This window comes from Caretta caretta, chromosome 6 (genome assembly GCF_965140235.1).
Source record: "Caretta caretta isolate rCarCar2 chromosome 6, rCarCar1.hap1, whole genome shotgun sequence".
Lineage (NCBI taxonomy): Eukaryota > Metazoa > Chordata > Testudines > Cheloniidae > Caretta > Caretta caretta.
The window spans coordinates 68,181,387-68,195,643 of NC_134211.1; positions in this window are offsets into that span (position 1 = coordinate 68,181,387).

Consider the following 14,257-nt stretch of genomic DNA (forward strand, 5'->3'; position numbering starts at 1 on the left):
GGGAGGTGCAAAGAAAGCATGCTAGACATAGAATTGTAGCAGTCATACAGCACCTGGGTTTCCCCAGTTGTCCTAGTCCCCAAGGAAGACCGTACCCGCTGTTCCCTCTAAGCTGTGCGCGTGTGCGTTTGCACACAGATCCTAAACCTCGGGCACCTGGCAAAACGCTGCATGCACAAAAATTTGCACAGAAGCACAAGTTGCACAGAAGAAATTTTTTGCACACACGGCCTGGCAAAAATTTGCACAGAAGAAATTTTTTGCGCACATGGCCTATCAAAAATTAGAGGGAACATTGACCGTACCATAAGTTTGTGTGTGTGTGGATTATAGAAAACTTAATGCTCTTATAGTTCAGTTACTTACCCTATGCCTTGTGTGGAGGTATATTAAATGTTTAGCTCTGCTAAGCATATCTAACTACTGTGGATTTAACCAAGGGATACTAGAAAATTCCTTTGGACACTGAGTCACGGAAGAAGTCTGCATTCATTACTGATTTTAGACTTTTTGAATTAAAGGTACTCATGATTCTTTGGAGTTCAACCCAGACCAGTAAGAGGTTGAACCTGCCCTGTAACTGTGGGTGCTCTAAATGCTATACCACTGTGACTCATAACACTGACACCAGCAGCCAGCCTACAAGCATGCAGGTCACACCCTGGTTTTCACCACCCAGTTAGTTTTTGCACAGTGACTCCAGCAGGGACAACCACATCCTTTGCCTAGGATAGGGTACCTTATATCCTGCTTGTCCCACATTTTAGGAAAATAATTTCAGAATGTTTGTAATTTTGAACGTTACCTGTACATATACCATGCAATAATATTAATGATGGGTGAGTTGTTAGTTTTCCGGGGATATACTTTACATGCCACCTGTTGAGTATATATCATTACAGCATGTTAGTTGTAGGGAGTGCATCAGGCCTGACAAGAGTTGCTGACACAGGGTAGTGAACCACCAATGGGCCTCTGTGCCACAGTGCTATTCTTTGAATTAATTAATACAGGTGCTGCATTCCAGAGCCTGGTTAATCGGGTATTACATGGGTTCCACGACTTTGCTTTCAGCTACATAGATGATATTGCTTTATTTAGCGACTCCTGGGAGGAACACTAAACACATGTGAGGAAGGTTTTGTAGGGAGGCAGCCCTCACTACGTGCATCTGCATTGCAAAGTACATAAATTTGATGCCAGCGAGTCCGAGTCCAGGTCAATTGACGCATAGTGCTCATGCTACAGGACTAAAACTAGCAGTATAGACATTGCTACTCGGGCTGCAACCCAGCCTCTGAGACCCACCCTTCTCACCAGGTTTCAGAGCCCAGGCTCTAGTCTGAGTGGAAACATCTCTACTGCTATTTTTAACCCCAAAGCGCGAGCCTCAGTCAGTTCACTTGGGGTCTGGGACTTGCTGCTGCATTTTTTGTTTTGTTTGCTGTGTAGACATGCCCACAGTAAACGTGTCAGCCTACTGTGGGGATAGCAAGGTTTCCTTACCTGGGGGCCAAATCCACCTATATCCCTTGAAAGTGGATATATTGTGCATTGACCTGTTCCTACAACTAAAAAAATAAGTCCACTCTTTTACAGGTCTGGCTAACTATTATTGAAAATGTTGTGGGAGGTTTCAGTGATATTGTTGCTATCACTAGTCTGTGCTAGAAAAAGTGCTCTGGTCAGACACCTGTCTAAAGAGTTTGATACAATGAAACAAGTTTTATCAAAGAAATCCATTTTGACTAGTTCAGATTTTAGGAAAATGTTTAAATTCTGCACTGGTGCATCCACCATGGGTCTCAGAGCCATACTGATGCAAACTAGAGGACAACAGGAAATATCCCATGCCGTTTCTGATCAACTGTCTCTCACTGAACAGAATTACTCTGTCACAGAAAAAGTGTGTTATGCTATTGTGTGGACTGTAAAACAACCCAGATGCTACCTATTCAATAACTAGTTCATGGTGTTAACAGACCATTTGCCATTCGTATGGCTCCATAGAACAAAAGGAACCAACTCCAGATTGCTATGCTGAAGCATAGCTTTGCCGGAGTATGATACAGAGATTAAACATATTGTGGCAGGAGAACAAGGTATCTGACATCTTACCTAGAAAGGAGGGGCAAAGGTGAAGCTTATGTTATGGCCAGTGACCAAAACTCCAGCACCAAACTCATAAGAGGGGTGTGACACCCCATGGGAAGAGCAGGTTTAAACCCCCAAAATGAGAAGTTAACCCAGCTGATTGCATATGGTGGTACTGTATTATAAAAGTGTATTGAGTAAGGTCTTTTATGAAAATTTGTAATGTTCTGAACTTGATGGTATGGCTTCCAAGGGGAGTCGTGGGGGCAAAAACCCTAACTTGTTTCAAGACTCAGCTTGACAAATTTATGGAGGGGATGGTATGATATTACCTACAATGGTGTGTGGCCCATCTGTGACTGCTATTAGCAAATATCTCCAATGACTGGAGATGGAATACTAGAGAGGGAGGGGTCTGAGTTCCTACAGAGAATTCTTTCCCAGCTATCTGGCTGGTGGGTCTCTCTCACATGCTCAGAGTCCAACTAATCACCATATTTAGCGTCAGGAAGGAATTTTCGACCAGGTCAGATTGGCAGACAGCCTGAGGGGGGTTTCGCTTTCCTCTGCAGTACAGGGCACATGGGTAACTTGCTGGTTTGAACTACAGTAAATGGTGGATTTTGTTTACCTTTAAGTCTTTAAATCAAGATTTGAGAACTTCAGTAACTCAGCCAGAGGATATGGGCCTATTGCCAGAGTGGCCTGTAACATGCCGGAAGTCAGACTAGATGATCATGATGGTCCCTTCTGGCCTTAAAGTCTGAGGAATGAGATATGGATACAGACTGTGGTTATGAATCTGTATATTTGTGTTGTAGAAAACTGTGTTCATAATCTATACAAGAACTTCAACTACACCTCACAGCAGGGCTGTGAGGAGTCAAGTGGAGAGGGGAACCTCCCAAGCCAGGTGTTTACACAAAACTGGCTTCAAATAACTACCTATTGTCCAGCCAAGGAAAAGACAAGGATGGATCATTAGATTAATGGAAAGACAATTTCCCCACTCTGAATAACCATGAGTCACCATGGACTGAGGGGGGGGGTGGGAATGAACAGAAAAAAAAGTCTTTTAAAGCAGACTGGGGACTTAAGTCTCTTATCTAGAGCTTGGGGGACAACAGAAGGCTGTCCATGAACACTGCCATCCCTCCTATAGTTAGGGTGTTCGCTGAGAAATTGTTGAAAGGCAATTGATAACTAGTATTAGAAAAGAGATTTTATCTAAGGCGAAAGAGTAAAACTGGAGGTTGCATTTTTGTGTTTTCTGTGTCACTTTTCTGTTTGCTTTCCCTTACTATTTCATCTTTTTGAATCTGTGGTTTTTCTATCACATAAACTTTGTGTTTATTTTTTCCCCAAGCTGGTCTCTGCTGTGCAAACTAGGTGGTCTCCTGAGGTCCCTTCCAACCCTGGTATTCTGTGAAACTCTATAGATGGTCCCAGTGACAATCGGGTCCATATGCTACAAGAGAAGAAAAGGTTCAGACTTCTCCCCCGCCCTCCCAAATGAGCTGTTAAACCAACTGTGTACTGTATTACTGTAGTTTAAAATGTGTAGAGTAAGGTCTTTTGTGAAAGATGGTAATGTTCTGAACTTGATAGTCATTATGAGCTATGTCTACAGACTATGATTATGAATGCGTGGGTGGGTATGTATAGAAAATTGTAACTGTGGTGCAACTTTAGCATCATCACCCAGCTGGGTGGGGAAGCAGTCAGGCAGAGCTACCTCCCAAGCCAGTTGTTTACACAAAACTAGCTTCAAGTACCCACATATTGTACAGACCAGGAAAAGACACTGATGGACCATTGGAGTTAATTGAAAGACATTGAAACAATTTGAAACTGAAAAAAACCAAAACCATTTTGGAAAAGTAATGACCCATCTATACTACAGAGTTAGATTATCTCCGGTGTAGACAAGCTTATGTCCACCCAACTGTGAGTATCTAGTGATGCTCCCACCAATGTAAGGGCATGTCCACACTGGCAGAGTTACAGCACCGCTCAGAGAGCGCTGAGGGGAAACCACTGTTGTGTATTCACACTGTCAGCTGCCTGCGCAATAGCGTGTTCACAGTTGCGGCACTTGCAATGGTATTCAGAGCGGTGCACTCTGGGCAGCTATCCCTCAGAGCACCTGTTTCTCTTCTGCTGCTAAGACTTGTGGGAAGGCAGAGGGGGTTGTGGGGCATCCTGGGTCCTGTTCCAATGACCCGTGATGCATTGCTTTGCATCCCAGCAATCCATGTGCTTCCGTCCACATTTGGCGCTGTCTTTCAACGGTTTGTTTACTGCATGCCCTGCCTCTTCGGTCTGCAGGAATGGATTCTGAACTGTTGACCAGTACGCTGCTCACTCTGACCAACACGTCACGAGTGTCAGTGGAGTTATTCCTTAAACTACAAAGGCAAGAGGAGTGTTAGGATATAGATATTCAGGCCTGTCTGTAAAGGCCGATACTCTAAGAATTTAGGTGTATTCTTATCACTTGGCTAATTATAGAGGTATAAAAGAATCAAAATCACTGTCTGCTGGTGTAAGGGCCTTCTCTTACTGTGACAGTCTGAGGCCCTGTTCTTAGGCTAAGGCCTTTGGCTAAGCAGCAGAGGCAGCCATAAGCTGGGAAGCAAACAGTCACATCCTCACATTCCAAACTAGTCATATTGAAATAAGGTGCTATTGGGCTGTTAGGCACTATCAGGACAGGATTGTATTCCTATCACCTTCAGAGAAAGGGAAGTGCCTAGAAAATGTAAAAGGAAACTTAGTTTGATAGCATCCTGTCTGGCAAGAACTCGCTTATCAATAGCTGGGATGTGAAATCCTCACTTCTGTATTGTCTTGTCATTATAGTTCCCACTTTGCTATTGTTTGTCTGTATAATCTCTGTCTGGTTCTGTGATTGTTCCTGTCTGCTGTATAATTAATTTTGCTGGGTGTAAACTAATTAAGGTGGTGGGATATAATTGGGTACATAATCATGTTACAATATGTTAGGATTGGTTAGTTAAATTTCAGGAAAATGATTGGTTAAGGTATAGCAAAGCAGAACTCAAGTTTTACTATATAGTCTGCAGTCAATCAGGAAGTAGGTAGGCATGGGCATGTGGGTGTGTGAGATGGGAACAGGGGAATGGGGGTAAGAAAATTGGAATCATGTTTTGCTAAAGGGGGAAATGGGAACAGGGAACGGGAGTAAGGAAGTTGGAATCATGTTTGGCTAAGGGTAGGAATGGGAACAGGGACACAGGTGTAAGGCTCTGTGGTGTCAGAGCTGGGAAGGAGGATACTAAGGAAGGAAACTGGAATCATGCTTGCTGGAAGTTCACCCCAATAAACATCGAATTGTTTGCACCTTTGGACTTTGGGTATTGTTGCTCTCTGTTCATGCGAGAAGGACCAGGGAAGTAAGTGGGTGAAGGAATAAGCCCCCTAACAAGGAGTGCGACATTGATCTCGCCATGTGCAGTAGTTATGACACGAGATTGCTTGTGGCATTCACGGAGGTGCTGACCACAGTGGAACGCTGCTTTTGGGCTCGGAAAACAGGCACTCAGTGGTGGGATCACGTCATGATGGACATCTGGGATAACGAGCAATGGCTGCAGAACTTTTGGCTGAGGAAAGCCACGTTCATGGCACTGTGTGATGAGCTTGCCCCAGCCCTGTGGTGCAAGGACACGAGAATGAGAGCTGCCCTGCTATTGGAGAAGCACGTGGCGATTGCATTGTGGAAGCTGGCTACTCCAGACTGCTGCCGATTGGTCGCTAATTAGTTTGAAGTGGGAAAGTCTACCGTTGGACTTATGTCGACGGAAGTGCGCAGGACCCATTAATCGCATCCTGCTCCAACAGACCGTGACTCTGGGCAACGTGCATGACATAAATGACTTTGCACAAATAGGCTTCCCTAACTGGGGAATAACTGGACATTCCTGATAGATGGGATGCATATTCCAATTCTGTCACCAGACCACCTAGTCACTGAGTACATTAATCGCAAGGGGTATTTCTCAATGGTTCTCCAGGTGCTTGTGGATCACCATGGACATTTCACAGACATTAACACAGGCTGATCCGGAAAGGCGCATGACGCACACATCTTTTGGAAAACTGGCCTGTTCAGGAAGCTGCAAGCAGGGACTTTTTTTCCCAGACCAGAAAATCACCATAGGGGAAGTTGAAATGCCCATTGTGATCCTGGGAGACCCTGCCTACCCCTTAATGCCATGGCTTATGAATCCATACATGGGGCAACTTGACAGCAGCAAGGAGCAGTTCAACAACAGGCTGAGCAAGTGCAGAATGACTGCTGAGTGTGCTTTTGGCAGTTTAAAAGCCCACTGGTGCTGCCTCTATGGGAAGCTGGACCTGGCTCATGACAATATTCCTATGCTTATAGCTGTGTGCTGTACACTCCATAATATTTGTGAAAGGAAGGGTGAAAGCTTGACTCAGGGCTGGACTGCAGAGGCTCAGCGCCTGGATCCTGAGTTCAAACAGCCAGAGACCAGGGCTATTAGAGGGGCACAGCACAGGGCTGAAGGATGCCTTGAGGAAGCAATTTGAAGCTGAAAGCCACTAATATTTGTTGCTACGTCAGGATTGCAGTGCTTGTATTGTTAGGAGGTGATTGGTGCACATAATGCAATAAGGGGGTTTAACATAATTTGTATGTTGCTTTGCAGGGCTCTTAGCTTTCAGTTAATAGAATAAAGATTAATTAAAAGAATTGTGTTGGTTTGAAAGCAAAGACAACCGGAGGAAAGAGTCAAACAAAAACAAAAAAAAACCTAGCAGCAGCAAGGGCGATGGGGGAAGGGAAGGTCTCAGCAGGAGGAGGAGGGGTCCCGGGACAGCTAAAGATTTGTGTATGTCCAGGGATCATATCCAACCTTTTCCTTTGGACTACAATGCAGTGGGTACTGTACTTCAACGAGGCCAAACTGCAGAGGGATGGGTGTTGAGTGCAGTGGGTAGTGGGAGTCCGCAGTGCAGGGAGGAGTGGAATGTCATGGGTACAGACTGAAGCCAGGAGGTGAATAAGAGTGTGTTGGTGGTGTCTGGGGGGCGAATGGGAAAGAGTTTTGTGACAGCAGTTGCAGGAGAGGGTGGGCGGGCGTGGAGCTGCTCAGTTTGCAGTGCTAATATCGCCTCGACCTGTCTTCTTGGTGCGCCATATCCTTTAAGACCTGCTCCATGGCTTCTTTCTGGAGAGCCCCGTTCTCCTTTCTTTCCCTCTTCTCACTGTCCTGCCACTCCTTCAATTCTTGTTTCTCGGAGGCAAAGTGCGTCGTAACATCACGCAGAAAGTCCTCCTTAGTTCTTCTTGGCCACTTTCTAATTCTGCCTTGCCATTCAGCCACCTATAACAAAGAGGGAGGCTAGGCTCCCAAGGTCATCTCTGTGAAGTTTTTAAATGCAACATTTTACAGAAGCAGTATTGTTTGCAACACACACAACACTGATTCAGTGATTTAAAACTCAGCCAGTATTCACACACCTGTCACTAACTGGCTGACCCCAGACAAACACCCATGAGCCACAAGACCCCCAAAATGGTGAGTAGCCACAGGGTAAATCACTCTTCCTGGACCCTGCTGTACACTGGGCATGTGGCTCTTGGGGAGAGCGAGCACGGGGGGGGGGCTGATAATCATTCCTGTCCCCACACTTTCCACAGGATGTGACCATTATGGAAGATACCTTGCTATTGCCGCCTCCTGGTCAGGGATTGCCTCTCCTTTCCCCCCCGCTCCCCACACACACTCCCAATCCCTCAGTGAGAGGCAGCCAGGTGCTCCCCCGCTCAGGCCTTCACTGGGAGGTGGCGCTGGGCCTTCAGGCTGCCAGCCCTGGGGTGGTGAGGCTCCAGCTGTCAGTGCCGCACAGTGCCCCCCTTCAGTCAGTGGAAGCGCTCCTGGCGAGGATGCACTCCAACAGAAGGTGCTAGTGTGGACATGAAAAATTGCGGTAATTACTTAATTTTGTGCTATAGACAAGGCCTGAGACAGTGGTTCTCAACCAGGAGGTACATGTACCCCTGCAGTAAAGCAGAGATCGTCAAGGGGATACATCTTAAGGCAACGTATCGGGGGGGTATGCAAGGTCAAATGTGCCCCTGAGAAGCTGGTCTGGGGTTGGGGAGCAGAAGGGTGGGGCCAGAGCTTCTTTGAGCTGCTGGGATGCTGCCTAGTACAGCACAGCAGCTGCCTGGAAGAGTGCCTGGTGGTGGTGGCGGCGGCAGGCTGCCCCCGACCATGCTCAGCTTCTGGGGACAAAGGTTGAGCGAGCTGGAGCCCCCTCAGTACGTTTGGTTCTTGTCCCCAGAAGCCGAGCCCAGGCAGGGAGCAGGCGGCTCCCGCCGTTCCTCCCCAACCAGGCTCTCTCCCAGGTAGTTGGCCACACTGCACAGAGCAGCAACCAGGATTAGCTCCGTTCCTCTCCCTGCCCGGGCTTCGCTACCAGGGGGAGCAGCTGAATGTGCTGAGGGGGAGCTGGCGCAGCAGGAGGACAGAGCCCCCCCTAGCAGGTAATGGGAGGCGGGGAGAGCACTGGGGCCCTGGGCTGGGGGTGGGGCAGGGAGGAGATGTGAGGAGGTCATGTGTCCTCCCCTTTAGCTGGTGCTCCTCAAGTATGGGGAGGTACCAGTCATCGCATCGAGATATTTGCCTAGTTTTACAACAAGCTACATGAAAACCCCTAGCGAAGTCAGTTCAAACTAAAATTTCATATGGAGAATGACTTGTTTATACTGCTTCCATATATGATACACTGAAATGTAAGTACAACATTTATATTCCAATTGATTTATTTTATAATTATATGGTAAAAATGAGGAAGTGAGCAATTTTTCAGTCATAGTGCGCTGTGACACTTTGCATTTTTAGGTCTGATTTTTGTAAGCAAGTAGTTTTTAAGTGAGGTGAAACTTGTGGGTATGCAAGACAAATCAAACTACTAAAAGGGGTACAGTAGTCTGGAAAGGTTGAGAGCCACTGGTCTAAGAAAGGAGGGAGTTTACCCCACGTTGAGTATCTATAGTGACTTAACAACTCCCCCTGCTCCCCCCCACCTCAAATGCTTTTACATGGTTAAGGTTTTGAACTGAAGAGCATCCAGAAACTAAGGGCTGGTCTACACTAGGAAATTAAGTCGACCCCTACAGCGCAGGGTTGACGGAAGAATTCTTCCATCCACCTAGTTACCTCCTCTTGGTAGCTGTGCTGAGGGGAGAACCCTTCTTCCCCCACCCCCTCCGCCCATCGGTCTAGGTAATGTCTACACTGAAGCAGCATTAAGTGTAGACAAGTTCTGAGGGACTGCCATCCATGAAATGCTGGATCCCCCTTGCAGCTAGGTGGTATGCTGGGAAAATGTCTAAAGACAATAGATAACTAGTATGAGATTTGGGATTTTATCTAATATAGAAGTGTAAAGCCTGAGGTTACGTCTGTATATTTGTTTTTTGTGTAACTTTTCTGTTTGCTTTTCCTTTATATTTCATCTTTGAATATGTGTTTTCTATTAAATAAACTTTGTCTATTTTTACCCTGTGCAGGACTCTGGTGTGCAAACTGTCTGGAGTGTGGGGGCCAAAGTAAACTGATGAGTGGGGGTTAGCTTCCCTCCTTTGGGATGAGGAACCAGAGTGGAAAAGTCAGTGTCTGGTAGCTAAGTATTTAGTGAGGACAGATTTGGGGAGACTTTGGATTGGGAGGGCTGTTGGTGTCACCCTGCAATGAACAAGTAGGCTTCTGAGAGCCAGGGTGAGTCCTATCCTTGTGGGCAGGCTACTGGTGTCAGGGCTCTGAGCCAGTGGTGCTGGAATGGGGGGGCCCAGGACCCTCCACTTTTTGAAAATGGACAGGCCTGGCCCATCACCTTTTCGCCGGGGTGGACCCCACTCCCTTCCCCACCTCTTTTCCCCTATGGCTCCACCCCCTGGCCAGGCAGCCAGGACAGTTGTGGGAGCCGCACGTCCCCCCAGCCCATGTCCCAGCCCCCCGGGCTCCTGGTCTACAGCAGGTGGAGGTGGATGGTCCGTGACTCTGCACCAGCTCCCCACAGCTGCCCTCATGGCTTGCGCTGACCCGGCTCCGGTGCCTCAGAGCAGCAGCCCAGCCATGGTAAGAGCCATGTGGGCTGCTGTGTGGAGCTGCAGACCATCCACCTGCCCTGGGCAGGGGGCCTGGGGGCTGCGCTCCTTGGGCCCCCTGCACTGTGGGCAGGTGGAGGGATTGCTGCAGCTCCCCATAGCTGCCCAGCCCTGCACAGCTCTTCTGGCCGGGCTGCAGCTCTGAGACCTTGCCCCTGGCCAGAGCCAGGTCGGGGAGAGCCACATGGGGAGCGGGTCCCTCCATCTGCCCTGGGCAGGGAGGCTGGGGGTGGGGACACGGGCACGGGGCTGCTTTTGGCCCCTATCTCACTCTGGTTGGGGGAAGGGGCAGACTCCCTGGCCCTGTTATGGCTTCCGGCTTGGCCAGGGTCCGGGTCTTGGTGGGAAGAGGAGGGGCAGAGCTTCGGGGTGGGGGCCTCAGTCCCCACCCACTTTTGGGAATGTTCCAATGCCCTTGCAGCACTTTAATAAAATTCCTGGAGAGGAGAGGTGGAGGGGTCACAGAATGTAAGGAAAAAACAAACTTTGTCATTTAAACAAAAATAGATGCCCTTGCAATAAAATACCAGTTGTAAGTGCAGGTCGTGATGATCAACTGGGAAAGAATGCCTCTTTCCTGTCCCTTTGTTGGCTTGGTGCCTGAGAGACTCAGCTTACCATGTCAAACTAAGTCCGTTTCAACACCATTTCAGCTGGTTTAAACGTGTCTATATTGGGGTGTAATTAGGTTGATTTTTCATTTTCTAGTTAGCAAGTTTTCTGTCCTAGACAAGGCCTAAAATGACGGTTTCATTCTTTGCTAGGGCCCTACCAAATTCCCAGCCATGAAAAATGCGTCATGGACCGTGAAATCTGGTCTTCTGTGTGCTTTTACCCTATACTATACAGATTTCATGGGGGAGACCAGCATTTTTCAAACTGGGGGGTTTGACTCAAATGGGAGTTGCAGGGGGAATCGCGCCATTGCCACCTTTACTTTTGTACGGTCTTCAGAGCTGGGTGGCCAGAGAGGGGTGGCTGGGCACCCAGCGCTGAAGGTAGCGCCCCGACAGCAGCAGCGCAGAAATAAGGGTAGGATGGTATGGTATTGCCATCCTTACTTCTGCACTGCTGCCTTCAGAGCTGGGCGGCCAGAGAGTGGTGACTGCCGATCAAGGGCTCGGCTCTGAAGGCAGCAGTGCAGAAGTAAGAGTGGCAATACCAGACCATGCCATCCTTCTGTGCTGGTGGCGGCGGCTCTGCCTTCGGAGCTGGGCTTTTGGCCAGCAGCTGCTGATCTCCGGCAGCCCAGCTCTGATGGTAGCATCGCCACCAGCAGCGGCACAGAAGTAAGGGTAGCAGTACCACAACCCCTGGGATAATCTTGTGACCCCCCCCCCCCCGCACCACAACTCCTTTTTTGGTCAGGGCCCCTAAAATTACAACACCATGAAATTTCAGATTTTAATAGCTGAAATCATGAATTATATGATTTTTTTAAAGCCCTGTGACTGTGAAATTGACCAAAATGGACCGTGAATTTGGTAGGTCATTGCCAGTACTGTGGTATTTAAGGATATAGAGGAATCAGAATAGTGAATTTTCAGCCCACTGCAGGGATTTCAGTATAAGTAGTGTGTGTGGGGCTAGTCTAAACTCCAAGTTCTTGTGAGTAGCCTGAAAAACGTTTTTGGAAACTCATTCCCCTTCCCCATTGTATCAAATTGCTGTTCACAATAGAATATTTTGAATCTTAGAGTAAAATGTGATCACCACCAAAGATGATGGAAAAATTGGTAAGCCAATAGATGAATTACAATCAATATCCACAGTTCCTGTGTAATATCTATTCTTATACTATGATATAAAAGGGCAGAACAGATTTTGCCATAAATATATATTATCTAAAATAAGAGAGAAGCAAGAGATAATCCATCTTTTTTGTAGTTTATTCGCTTCTATGGGAATATTTAGTATGAGTAAGGGTTACAGGATAGGGTTCTGTTAATTTAAAGATGAAACAATGTCTAAGAGTAAAAATGTCATAAGTTGAAACAAAGTGGGAAACTCTACTATCTGTGGAAGTTGCATAACTTTTAAACCTCACAGACCGATTCAATGGCTTTGCCTGCTGTTGCAGGAGCCTATTGCTGAAAGCAGGTGTCAGCTATAGGATTCTATAGGGCAGGGAGAGTTGATAGGTGGATCATGGGCCAAATCGGGACAGGCAGATGCTTTTGAATGGATCATGAAAACTTTTTATTTACTTATTGATTAATAATTTATTTTATTGTATTATAATTGTTTTTATTATTTGGTCTGGAGTCTGGACCTTGACTATACCTTGACCAAGAAATTTGGACCTTGACAAAAATAATTAACTACCCCTACTATAGGGCGTTGTGTGGCATTTCAATAATACAACACAATTACTCTTCTTACATTCTTATGTCTTTCTAATTTATATATTTGTTTTCAGTATTAGGTCTGATCATGCACAATCTCTGATGCAGTGGTTGTGCAGGATTGGCCTTTTTATAGGAATCACCACTCTTGGACTTATTTTGGCTGTTGCATAGTAAAATATTGGGTAGAGCCCTTTTTAGACAACTATGTTGGGAGGGGTGGTTGAATGTTTATCTAGCAAAGCAGTTTCACACCAGTTTCTCCTCCTCTCACTCAAGTATTTCACCTCCACCAAATATCTTATCTGGTCCCACCCACCCAAGAATTCCAATGTTCCAGGCATGCCAGCATTCCTTGAAACACAATCGCTCCAGTGATAACTTGTTGCAATGTTACGCAAATCTTTTCATGTCTAATTACGTAATTGGATCAAAATAAATTATGATTTGGCAGGATTTGTTCCTTTCATTTGTTCCTTACAAACATCTAGAAGATAAGGTGATAAGTAACAGCATGGATTTATCAAGAACAAGTAGCATCAGACCAACCCCGTAGCTTTCTTTGACAGCATAACAAGCCTTGTGGATAGGGGGGAAGTGGTAGACGTGGTATATCTTGACTTTAGTAAAGCTACTATAAAGCGGGTGCAAAACTGGTTGGAAAACTGTTCCCAGAAAGTCGTTATCAGTGGTTCAGTGAATGATTTAGATAATGGCATAGAGAGTGCACTTATAAAGTTTGCAGATGATACCAAGCTGGGAGGGGTTGCAAGTGCTTTGGAGGTTAGGATTAAAATTCAAAATGATCTGGGCAAACTGGAGAAATGGTCTGAAGTAAATAGGATGCAGTACAATGAGGACAAATGCGAAGTATTCCACTTAAGAAGGAACAATCAGTTGCACACATACAAAATGGGAAATGACTGCCTAGGAAGGAGTACTGCGGAAAGGGATCTGGGGGTCATAGTGGACTACAAGCTAAATATGAATCAACAGTGTAACACTTTTGCTAAAAAAGCGAACATCATTCTAGGATGTATTAGCAGGAGTGTTGTAAGCAAGACATGAGAAGTAATTCTTCTGCTCTAGTCCGCGCTGATTAGACCTCAGTTGGAGTATTGTGTCCAGTTCTGGGCGCCACGTTGCAGGAAAGCTCTGGACTTTCTCCAATTTGTCCACATAAGAGCAACAAAAATGAGTAAAGGTCTAGAAAACATGACCTATGAGGGAATATTGAAAAAAATTGGGTTTGTTTCATCTGGAAAAGAGAAGACTGAGAGGGAACATAACCATTTTCAAGTACATAAAAGGTTGTTACAAGGAGGAGGGAGAAGAATTGTTGTTCTTAACCTCTGAGGATAAGGCAAGACGCAATGGGCTTAAATTGCGGCAAGGGAGGTTTATGTTGGACATTAGGAAAAACTTCCTAACTGTCAAGGTGGTTAAGCACTGGAATAAATTGCCTAGGGAGGTTGTGGAATCTCCATCATTAGAGATTTTTAAGAGCAGGTTAGACAAACAGGGATGGTCTAGATAATATATAGACTGTGTCTACACTGCCACTTTCAGAGTTAAAACTTTTGTCTTTCAGGGGTGTGAAAAAACACACCCCTGAGTGACAAAGTTTTAGCGATAAAGCATGTCTACACTG